General features: G+C 44.9%; 1 protein-coding gene across 1 annotated transcript in view; it reads right to left on the bottom strand.

Annotated features, from left to right (window-relative positions):
* gli2a (GLI family zinc finger 2a) overlaps nucleotides 1-12,101 on the bottom strand; it is an 82,656-nt gene that overhangs the window by 35,920 nt on the left and 34,635 nt on the right. The gene's annotated exons all lie outside the window — the stretch shown is intronic.

The following is a 12,101-nucleotide window of genomic DNA, read 5'->3' as shown; positions in this document are numbered from 1 at the left end:
GAAGAAGAGTGGCTAAATAAATAATCCTACTACATCTCAAACTAGAGAGATGAGAGAGTTCACACTGGGCCTTTGACAAAGACCTGCTGCAATGCAGTCCTTTGAACTTGGTGTGTGTGTGTGTGTGTGCATGTGTCTGTTTGAGAGAAATTGTGTGTGAGAGAGAGAGTAAGAGGGAGAGAGCGCAGAACGAGACAAACCTTGGACTGTAACTGTACCTATTTACAGTTCCCATAATACCACAGTAATTGAAACCTTACTTTACAATAGGCTTAGTCTGGGTCGTTAGCCCTGGATGCTGTGTCCTTTAATATTCCTCCATCTCTAATGGGGGCCAAAAACCGTTATTTAACCATGAGTGTGTTTTATGTGAATGACTAGAAAAATGCACAAATCACGATTTCCTGCCATTAAAAGCTTCATAGCTCGGGGGACGTCTTGTTAAAAACAACAGGCCTTCATTAATTAGAGGGATACAGCGTCTGAAACCAAGCCTCTCCAGTCACACTCTTTGAGGGCTCTTTTCAGTCGGTATTGGGAAAATTCACAGATAACGCCCAGTTGCAATTGAAAGCTAATGTCCCTTCATCCGCGGACACGGCATTCATGGTAACCGCTAAAACAGTATGCCGTCTCTATCATAAATGGCCATCAAATGTCTATCACAAAATCTATATAGCTTCAGTGATCCATAAGAACCTCACACACAGTAAAACCCTGGCTCTCTGTATGAAGTTACAGTACAGAGAAGACCTATATTCCTAAAGCACTGCCATTAAACACTTTATACATCCTCCCCTTTTAAAATGTATGCAGACTGAAATCAAAGCGTGGATATTCAGCAGCCAATCCCTCCCCAACAATGGCACTGGAGTAAGTAACAGTGTGTGAATTGCACTGAGGAGAAAGAAAATGAGGAGAACAAGAGGAGGAGGCCAGGTCAAATCCCATGAGTTGGTTGGCTGATCTCTGGGATCTCTGTTTTAAGATTCTTTAGGCGGCATCATGCGCTCCGGTGAGTCAGAAATGACCTGGGGAGCAAAGACCATAGGGGTCAAGGGTCAGAGGTTAGAGGGGACCACAGATCATTATCATCTCCTTCTGTGAGGATAACGGGATGAAGGAGATATAAGGATGTAGAGGTAGGCATAAGGTGTGTGTGTGTGAGAGAGAGTATGTGTTTGTGTGTGAGAGTATGTGCACATCTCTTCATTTCGACCTGTATGAGTCAGCATTCCTGGGTCATTACTAAAGGACAGCAGTCGCCCCCTCACTTCGATGAACAACCACCACACTAGAAAGCTCAGTCCGCAAACAGGCAAAATCCAGCAACTGCCAAGGCCTTGTGTTCCATCAGGTAGAGAAAGCAATTACACAGGGGACTGAGGCTAAGCCTGGCACATACAGGTGCTGGTCATAACATTAGAATACCATAAAAAAGTTGATTTATTTCAGTAATTCCATTCTAAAAGTGAAACTTGTATATTATATTTATTCATTACACACAGACTGATATATTTCAAATGTTTATTTCTTTTAAGTGGGATGATTATAACTGACAACTAATGAAAATCTCAAATTCAGTATCTCAGAAAATTTGAATATTACTTAAGACCAATACAAATTTTCTTTTTGAAATGTTGGCCAACTGAAAAGTATGAACATGAAAAGTATGAGCATATACAGCACTCAACACTTAGTTGGGGCTCCTTTTGCCTGAATTACTGCAGCAATGCGGCGTGGCATGGAGTCAATCAGTCTGTGGCACTGCTCAGGTGTTATGAGAGCCCAGGTTGCTTTGATAGTGGCCTTCAGCTCTTCTGCATTGTTGGGGCTGTCATATCGCATCTTCCTCTTCACCATACCCCATAGATTTTCTATAGGGTTAAGGTCAGGCAAGTTTGCTGGCCAATTAAGAACAGGGATACCATGGTCCTTAAACCAGGTACTGGTTTGGCTTTGGCACTGTGTGCAGGTGCCAAGTCCTGTTGGAAAATGAAATCTTTTGTGTCTTGCCCTCCTTGTGCAAGGTGTCAATGGTTGTCTTTTGGACAGCTGTCAAGTCAGCAGTCTTCCCCATGATTGTGTTGTCTATAGAACTAGACTGAGAGACCATTTAAAGGCCTTTGCAGGTGTTTTGGGTTAATTAGCTGATTAGAGTGTGGCACCAGGTATCTTCAATATTGGACCTTTTCACAATATTCAAATTTTCTGAGATACTGAATTTGGGTTTTTCATTAGTTGTCAGTTATAATAATCAAAATTAAAAGAAATAACCACTTGAAATATATCAGTCTGTGTGGAATGAATGTATACATTATACAAGTTTCACTTTTTTAATAGAATTACTGAAATAAATCAACTTTTTGATGATATTCTAATTTTATGACCAGCACCTGAACATTTGCCTCTGGCTGTCTGAAGACATGACTGGAAACTTTCTTCTCTGAACACGATGGCTCCTTCCTTGGCACCTCTCTGTTTGAGATGTACTTAGCTCCATTAGAGCACAAAGACCACTGAAGGCTTCTGAAGCTGTGGCTAAGAAAACAAGCCACTGTAACACAACTCTGCCTGCCCACAGGCCAAACAGGAATGTATCAATGTTTTTCTTTGGGAACTGCAAACACGAAGTGAGACGTTATTAGTGCTTAGACGTGATTGAGCCTATTGTTGCCATGATTGCCACTGTTGTACCGTTCCATTATTTGTGGGTTATTGTGACGTGGAAATGAATCATTTGAGGTATGCACTGTCCCACAACTGAGATGTTTGTAACAAACTCCAGACCTGCGTGGAATTGTTTACCAGTATTGTTGCTTTTATAATGAAGAAGGTATGGGTAGGTCTCAGTTTCCATTCTGGATGGTATGATACAAAACACACCAGAGGGACCAGAAGCACAACTTCAAAAATGCAGACATTAAGTCTAATGGCACATCCACTCCCTTCGTCCTCCAACCTCGCCGTCGTCTCCGGAACGATCTAAACCATTGGACATCTGCCAACAAGCCTTTCTCTTCATTAGACACAAGTGTACTTGTACGCTGGAGGCAATAAAAAGCCACCCAGTAAAAAACAAATTGGGGGAGAAGTTCCAACTTTTACTGAAAATGCCCGGTACGAGGCAGGGAGAGTGTGCTAGGGAAGAGGGTTCGGGGAGTTGATGGGTTGGTGAAAAGGGTTCGGGGGTAGAGTGGGTTGGTGAAAAGGGTTCGGGGGTAGAGTGGGCTGGTGAAAAGGGTTCGGGGGTAGAGTGGGTTGGTGAAAAGGGTTCGGGGGGTAGATGGGTTGGTGAAAAAGGGTTCGGGGGTAGAGTGGGTTGGTGAAAAGGGTTCGGGGGTAGAGTGGGCGGGTGAAAAGGGTTCGGGGGTAGAGTGGGTTGGTGAAAAGGGTTTGGGGGTAGAGTGAGTTGGTGAAAAGGGTTCGGGGGTAGAGTGGGCTGGTGAAAAGGGTTCGGGGGTAGAGTGGGTTGGTGAAAAGGGTTTGGGGGTAGAGTGAGTTGGTGGAAAGGGTTCGGGGGTAGAGTGGGCCAGGGTCAAGGAGGTGTCAGTTGTACTCAAGAGTCTGCTGAAGTTGACTCGAAAAACAAGAAAACAGAAACAACTTTTATCTACCCGTACAAAGTGATGACCAGAGGGAAAAGGACCAACCCGATCCAGGGGGATAGACTCGAGCAGGCCTGTTCCATCACCCTGACAGCTGCATTGTTTCCCAGGCCGGAGGGACAACAAGACGTTCGGATTACAGGGGAGGGTCTAGAGGCAGCGGGCTGATACGCTCCCCCAGGGTGAGCAGCCGTTCAGGTACATTCTGCCCAGGTCTCCCGAAACTCTCAATGTCATACGGCAGGAAAATCTGAAAACGTCTTGAACAGACTTTCACCCTGCTTTCTGCAGGTTGCAAGGGGCATTGGGAAGGTGCAAATGATCTCTTCGATTGTGCTACTAGCACATACCTGGTATCTCTGCCTCACAAGCCAAGGCAACCAGCCTGAACCTTTCTCTGTGCGTTACACAGGCAAACATAACGCCGAGCATAGGAATCGAATGACTAGAAAGGGTATAGGATTATGCTGTGTTTATATGCTGTGATCTTCCGGCACCTGAAAGGTTTCAGTGACTGCCAGGATGTTCAGATTCTAGCCGGTGAGCTCGTTTTCACTTTAAGGCTTGTTGCTTTTATCTCACTGTAAATCGCAAAGTTGATCCACCCACCTCATAGCAACATGCTTCACTTTGTTTGTGTTCAGGTACACTTCCCACACCTTCAGATGTTCCGTCATCATAACATGTTTGCTTAAATGTCTTTAAAATATATTATTGCTTCCCAACCCCCATAATATTGTTCTGAGATGTGCCAAACATCCTGTCACAGAGCGGGCGAGAACCACCATGCTTTCCTCAGTCCTTAGTATTGTTTTGGTCTTAAGCCGGGTTTGATCTCACCCTAAAGACAAAGACAGGTGTTATTAACAAAGGGGACTGTGTGTTTCAGTGTGTGCGCACATGCGTGTGGGTATGTGTGAGAGAGAGAGAGAGAGGCTCGAAGAGAAGGGAAACATTCACTTTTCATGTCCAAACAAAGCCGGCAGCAGCAAAGATCAGATTAGGGCACTACACTAAAGTGAAGCGAGGGTCGGCATCCAAAATGGAAACCCACACCCTACAGTGCACTTCTTTTGACCAGTACCATTGGGGCCATCGTCAAAACGAAGTGCACTATATCGGTAGAATGGTGGCACTTGGAACACATAAAGGGCCTCATCCTTGAAGGAAGTACTCAGTAATAACAATAATATCCTGAGAGAGATAGAGGGAGAGAGAGATGGGGTAATTAAAACAGCTTTTCTTTCTGTCTGGATGAGCGGGGCGGGGGGGTGAGAAAGGGAGGGAGCTGAGGGGAGGAGGGAAGGGAGGCGAGGAGAAAGAGTGGGTTCCATTCAGACAGGAAATTCCAGCAGAATAAGTTGGCCGGGTTCCTAACTACACAGCGCCATGCCAACGGCTACACGCAAGGAACCAACAGCCCCGTCACGGCCTGTCCTGATCTGCGTTGTGCCGCGGTAAGTAAAGCGACGGTCTGATCCGCCTGAGGCTTCCAATGGCTAAGGGAAAGTCTTCGGTAGCTGGTGTGCGATTTGGTGCCGCCAAGCTGAGGAGGAATAAAGGCAAAGGGGGGCCTTTCCTCAAACGTCCCCGAATCCATCCGACCGCAACAGCTTCCGTTTGAGAGGTTAATTATTGTGTATATAGACTGACCTAGGACCAGTGTGACACACAGCGTGACCAAGTCAGATTAAAAGGCCTGCGTGGTTGGTCTGATCCTAGTACAATTCAACACACACACGGCAGGTTAATGGGCCAGTGTAACAAGACTGATCCAAGACCAGTTCAATGTTCACAACCCCGGGTTTAGTCAGCGGTGCCTAGTCCTCCCGAGGCATGGGCTTGCCATGGCGACGGAAAGATTAGGGGCTTACAGGAGAGCCCAGGATCACCGCACCCCACTCTGAAACAAAGTGTTAAGACTGTGTGTGTGCGACGGTGTGTGTTTATGGAAGGAAGAAAGAGTGGGAGAGTGGGAGACCGAGTCTGTACGTGCTGTTGTCTGTACTCCCCTCTGACAGGGACACAGGGTTGAAATTATACCTGTTATATTGACGGGGGATTTGGGACTGAAGGTAAGTAGATTAGGTCAAGGCCCGGATCAAACTTGGTTTGAAGTGTGCGACTAGAAGTAAACACACAGCGTGGAAAAATTACGTTTTTTTTTAAGTTCAAGTGTTGGGGATTAAATGATTTGTTTTAAGTCTTTCATAGTACATTAGGAAATAAGATGTTTATGTCTCAATCGGTACATTGTCCATTAGGTGACAGTTATAGCTTGTCTGGGGCATCTTAATGCTGTATTAAAACACAAGATAAAGAGGGACGAGGTGGGACCGTGTCGGGAGGATGTTCTAAAGAAAATGTTTTGTTCACCAGATTCTTGGAAGGTGTTCACTAAATCATATCAGGCAGGGTAACTGTGTGTGAGGAGCACTGTATATAAACGGACTTGAATGATGTGTGTGAGAGAGGGTTGTGTAAACATGAACAGGAAAAGCACTCAGCACACGGCTACACAATGCCTTATGAAGATCGAACACATCTGGGGGAGCCCATAGCAACCAACCCCAAACACAGCCTGCGTGATGACTCTTAACAGCCAACATTCTCACAACAGAGACACCCTCATATGCTGGCTTTTCTCTGCTGTCATCTGTCTCTTGTCAAACAACAGGCGTAATTCAACGAATCACTCCTGACTAACTAAATAATGTTCTCTGTTTCAGCCAACCTCAAATTTCACTGCTTTTTGGAGAGTCGCCTATAGCTGAACTGACGTTTGATCTGCCTCTTGTCCTCTGATGCTTGTCTTTAGGCCGAGAAATAAGACTTCACCTATCATGCCATATAGAGCTGTAACAGTTGGAATTCTATGCTATAGTAATATGGGGACAATAAGCAGATGGCTATCAGCTATCAGCAATGGACAGTGGTGTCTTGGGGATCAGGGCGATCAGATAATGACCGCCGTGCATCATCCGGCTCAGACTAGACTACATTATGGTAGGTGTTTCTATAGAGGTGGGCAGTCGTGTAGCCTCAAAGCACTTCGAAGTTAGCTTCAGAGTGCCGTCGCTTAGACAGGTGACTGAAATGTTAGCCTAGCATGCTGGTAGCGTAGCTTAGCAGACCTGGGTGGAGCAGGGATCTTTGGGTAATCAGCTACTTGACTCATGGATCACCGGATCTGCATATCCAATCCTTATTGACACCTAGGATTGTACCTTGTTCACTAATTACTTGGGGGGATTATGTTTTCCCCCCAGCTGAGAGAGATTGCGATAAAATAATGTTTATATATAGAATTAAAATTATTAGAATTAAATTGTCCTACAAGATATTCAAGTCCCCGCACTTCTGTTTAAACAAGTATTTTCGTACTATTTGGGTGGCACAAGTGCACATTAGTTTACCTTTCAGAGAGTCTCACGTCACATCCAGCACAGGAACTTCGGGCACAACAGCTAGCGCTGAGTTGTGCATGACCCATTGACCTCTGAATCACAGCTGATAGAAGAGCTGCCAGCTAATACAAAGAACATCCTCATGGTGCTAATGGCCGATCACGGCATGGTCAGCGCTGCCTCAGCTACTCTCGCTCCCCCGGGTCTTCTATTTTACCAGGAAAAGAAAGGGAGGTTGGGAAACAGAGGAAGCCCCCTCCATAGCCAGACAAGTGTGGGTGCAAGAAACATCAATCTAGGGGGGTTATGGCTGGGGGTCACCCCAGGGTGAGAGCCTTTGGGGGGCCTTAAATGGGGTTGATGGGGGTGGGTCTTAGAGCTTGTTTACATTACGAAAGGGAGAATAAAATGCTAGATTAAAGTTATCTTGGTTTGCATAATTATGAATTTACACCAGCACGTTCAAGACCTCTTACGCAAGATTGTGCCTTTCAATCGCGGGAAAAGCTGCGAGCGGTATGTGTGCACACTGCACAGATACTTGATACAGTCTTCACATGTTAGGGGTGCTCTATTGAAAATATGCCGCATGCTAGCTCGGAAGTTGGCGTTTCGAGTTATCGATATCTGCAAGTTCACAAAATAAAATAATCTAGCGTCTCAAATTTTTGTAGATGCATTTTTTAAAATGTAGCATATTGTTAACAAGGGAGAGAGAAATAGAACGAAAGAGAGACATATACTGGAAACTTTCAGACTGCCACTTTGGATCCATAAAGGTGTAGCTCTCTTTGGTGTACTGTAAAGATAACTAAAAGGGTTAATTTCATACAGTGAATGAGACACCATTATTTGTCCTAAAGTACTCTCAAAAGATCATTCTTGATATTTGGAGAAATTTCAGGTCAAATGTAGTAGATACAGCTCCAGAAGAAAATAAGATACCACTGCACCTTTTTCTTTCCTTTCCAAAAAACCCGAAAAGGAAGGTTTTTGAGGAACAGAAGGGTTAAAATTAAGAGACCACTGCAAATTGAACGCTTCTGTTCCTCGCTCAAAACGTTCCTTTTCAACTTTTTTGGAAAGTAAAGAAAAAGGTGCAGTGGTCTCTTAATTTTTTCCAGAGCAGTATATAGGTAAATCAGTGACATCTCCTGTTGTCTAAAAGACATCCATAAAATGTTCTCTCTAGGCCTGAAACATTCAGTTTCTCAGCCCTGGCCTAAAGCAGATCTCAGCTGACAGTGGAGAAAACATTGTAAGTGTTGTTGGTTAAGATAAGGCAATAGCACATACTGGGGTGCTATGCACCGCACAATGACACAGTCAGGCCTTGGGATCATTCTCCCGGGACTTCTAGTCAAGAAGAAACTATCTCACTCAGGAAATTGGTTCAAACACCAATGAAAAACAGCTGTGAAGGATCTGAGAAGGTCGCTGTGATTGGTTGAGGGTCATAGAGCCTCTGTCTGATAGGTCAGTTCCTTTATTAGGGGGCTTACCAGTCAGGAAAAGAACGCTACCCTACGTACTGTTATACTTTCTATAACCATGAACACCCATCACTGTAAAGTATGACTTCACACTAGCGACGTATAGGGCATTCATTCAGTGCCTTCATTGCTTTTTGTGCCAGCTAGCCTTAGCTGGGCTATGTTATCTGAAGTATCCAACATCACATTTGCAATAAAAAACAACAATTATGGTCCTTCTTAAACCAGCAGTGTTGGTTACTGCTCCGTTCCACAGAGGGAAAGTGATATGATTTATTGCCAGCCTTCATTTTATAGCCTTTTTACGGCACAGTCCTGCGCCACCAGTGTGAAAGCCCCTTAGCCACAAAGATAATGAACTGTGGGGAGACATTTCCCTTTCTTCCCCCTTTCTCCCCCATCTCCCATTCTCTCTCCCCCTTCACTCTGTCTGGAGTCAAAGTCATAGATTAAGGCTCTTAATTGGAGCATCCGGGTTGGTTTACAGCAGGGCGACCAGGGGTGTGGGAGAAACCAAGGGAATGTCCAATAGCCCAGCATGGAGGAGAACAGTCTCAAAGAGGGATAAGGGGGTGGGTAGGCTAGTCCTTTTCTCCCTCAACAATAGGGGTGAATTCTTGCTGTCGGGTTGTTGGGTGGTTGTTCACTAGGGTGTTTTTTTACCAAACTGGACTCTACTTCTCTGGAACTCCAGGATAAGCCATGGGTGAGTGGGTTGGAGGTTTCAAGGGCGTGGGTTAGGCTGAATTAGACGTCTGAGGATTGGTGGGTTGGGTGAGAGGAAGGGGGAAATGTGGCCGGGTAATCTCCAAATCAAAAGGCAGCTATCTGTCTTCTTGCTACATCCTCAGTTCGGTAAGAGAAAAATAAACAGTGTGACTAGCTTCACGCTGGAGTAGCGGGGGAGTGGGATGTGGGGATGGGGGGAGACACCGAGTCAACAATGGCATGAATTAAAAGGCTAACCTCAGGATAGGCCAAGTAAACACAGGCTTTTTCTTTCTGTCTTCAGTCACAAGTGCTTGTGTAACTAGGCTGCCCCTTCAGGCAGAAGAGCTCTCCTTTCCCAAACACTACAGAGGGGGAAACAAGGCTAGTAACTCAATGCATCAACACACTGTCTACGCGCCTCAGAGCGGCCGACACAAGTACCAATATCCATTGTGACTAAATGTTTTGGAAACCGTAGTGTTTTCCAGATGTTAGAAAGGTAAGTAAGATACAGTGGATTTATATTGTTTTTGAAATGTTGAGCTATACAAACACTGTTTGCACTATACTGCAACTGGTTGTACTTTCACTCAGATTGCATCGTCTCAATTACGTAAATGTCTTTAATCCAATACAGAGCAATACATTTTAATAAGGACTGCCTTCCCCTGAAAAATCTGAAGGGGCACAAAGTGCTAGAGGATGGCTGGAGCGTGTCCTTAAAAAAATAAACTAAACAAATACGCTTCTCAGCATCTGTTACAATATAGCTTAAATGTTAAAAGGAATGTGAGTCTTATTCAGGACTTTTAGTAATTGCTTGCTTTTCATATAAGCGAGTTAAGATAGTTAGACAACCCAGTGAAGATAGTTAGACAAGCTAACAACTCAAACCGAATAGATAGCCTGAAATGTCTTTTGTTAATTACAATTTGCACTCCTAGTCCAGTCTCTTGAAAATACAACATTTAAAAAAGAAGCTAATATCTAAGAGAAGATATATTATTTTAATCTGAAGGGGTGTGTGCCCCAGCAATCCTTCTTTTCAAACTATAGCACTGAGAGGGAAACGTGGATCCCAGTAAGTGATCTCTGCATGGTTCAGAAGCTGGTATGGTTTTGGTGGCTTTGTGTACCAAAAGTAGCTGATATGTTTACCTGGCTATAATGAAAGTATGAAAGTAAAATAAACAGGGATCTATGAGAAACACACTTTGCTTTCTAGAGACCCTCCCTGGCAGGCGGAGAGGTCAAAATATTTAACAGTGAAGAAATATTTTACAGGTTAAAAGAGGGGGAGGTTGATCTTTGTTAGTCTACATGTCGATCTTAATTAGTCCTTATTTAGGTAGAGTGGGCAGGCAAATCAAACACGGGGGAGTTCAATACAAACACCATGAGTGACATAAGTAAAGGGCTGTTAGAGTCAGGTGGTAGGAGAACTTGGACACACAGCTCCATTGGTACTGGGGGACTAGGCCTGTCTTGTAGCGTGGTAAAGGCCCAGGATGAGGCTGTGTAAGGACATGGAGTCCATTTACAACTAAAGGACTATTTTCGTACAGATGTTGACTTGATAAACAGCATGCATGTTATTTGCAATGCAGCGTCTCACCTGAAAGGCAGGTGAAAGTAACAGTCAAACCTCATGAGATAACAGACGGAGAGATTGAGAGAACTAAACAGAGTAAAGGCATCCAGAACATAACTCAGATCCAACAACAACACCCCTGATAACAAATCATCTCTCCCATTGAGTCTGGTGACAGTCCCTAACTGCTACATTGTGTAAATAATGACCTGCTGCTTTTTCCCATTGTGTGACGGCAGAAGTTCACCACTGCATTTATATCACCAAAGTTTGCGCGGGATAACAACAAACAGTGTGATAAACCATTTGACACTATATACGTAGCTGCAATAGGTTTGCATAGACATGCATATCAAGGCCCACTCACGAGGTGGAGTGTGTTTGGAGTCAATTGAGAGTCTGCTAAGTTTTGTTCACACACTCCTCTAAGCCATGGTAAATATTGTCAGACGAGGGCCGCGGTGGGCGTGCCATCCCGCTCTCTCTTGTCGCTGTCTGTCTCTCAGAGTGTGGTCCTTGCTCAGCAAAGAAGTGTCATATTGATCCAACGTGTGGCTGGGAAAGAAGTCCGGCGTGTGTGTGTGTGTGTGCGCGCGCGCATAGGTGGTAAGAGTTGGAGCAACAGATTGGCCCGCCTGTGTAAACACCGTAAATGGGGTGCTGAGCACACACGTCCACACACAGGTGCAGAGTGGGATACGGTCAGTTTAACTCGCTGCCATTCAGAGACCGAGTATAAACAACGCCAGGGAAATACGCCGTTGGGTAATAGAAAGGGCTACCGCGAGGGCTGCTGAGTAACACAGTCACCTGGAGTGTTCTGGTTTTTAGGCCTTTTTGTGCCTTTTTCCCACGTCTCGTAGTGATGATTACAGATTATTCAGCCATTAAGTTAGCCGCTTTCTGTCTTTCTCCTCACTAAAATAAACCAATCTGAAGCATCCTAGTTGTATGGATCCAGTCAGGCCCAGGCCCAGGCGAACAAATGTACAGACCTCCATTTCTTTCGGGTCCGAGTTACAAATCATCCTTAACAACCGCAGAGGTCATCAACCCACCTCCTACTGTCACAATGTAAGATTCATTCCAAGGATTGAGAATGAAAGGTTGATAATAGTCGGCTGTTAGTGAGAGGAGACGGCGACGTAGCCGACACGGGCGTTTGAACGGCGAGGAGGGAGAGTGAATGGGCTCGGACTGACAGTGAGAGAGGAGTGTTCAATAGGCGCTGTCACGGCCAACAGTATGGCCATTATCCTGTAGAAGAGACATCACAGTAGACACCTTAATG

The sequence above is a fragment of the Esox lucius genome, chromosome 16, assembly GCF_011004845.1.
Source record: "Esox lucius isolate fEsoLuc1 chromosome 16, fEsoLuc1.pri, whole genome shotgun sequence".
Taxonomy (NCBI): domain Eukaryota; kingdom Metazoa; phylum Chordata; class Actinopteri; order Esociformes; family Esocidae; genus Esox; species Esox lucius.
Note: the sequence above shows the minus strand (reverse complement) of the source record. Positions and strands in the feature narration are given on the sequence as shown.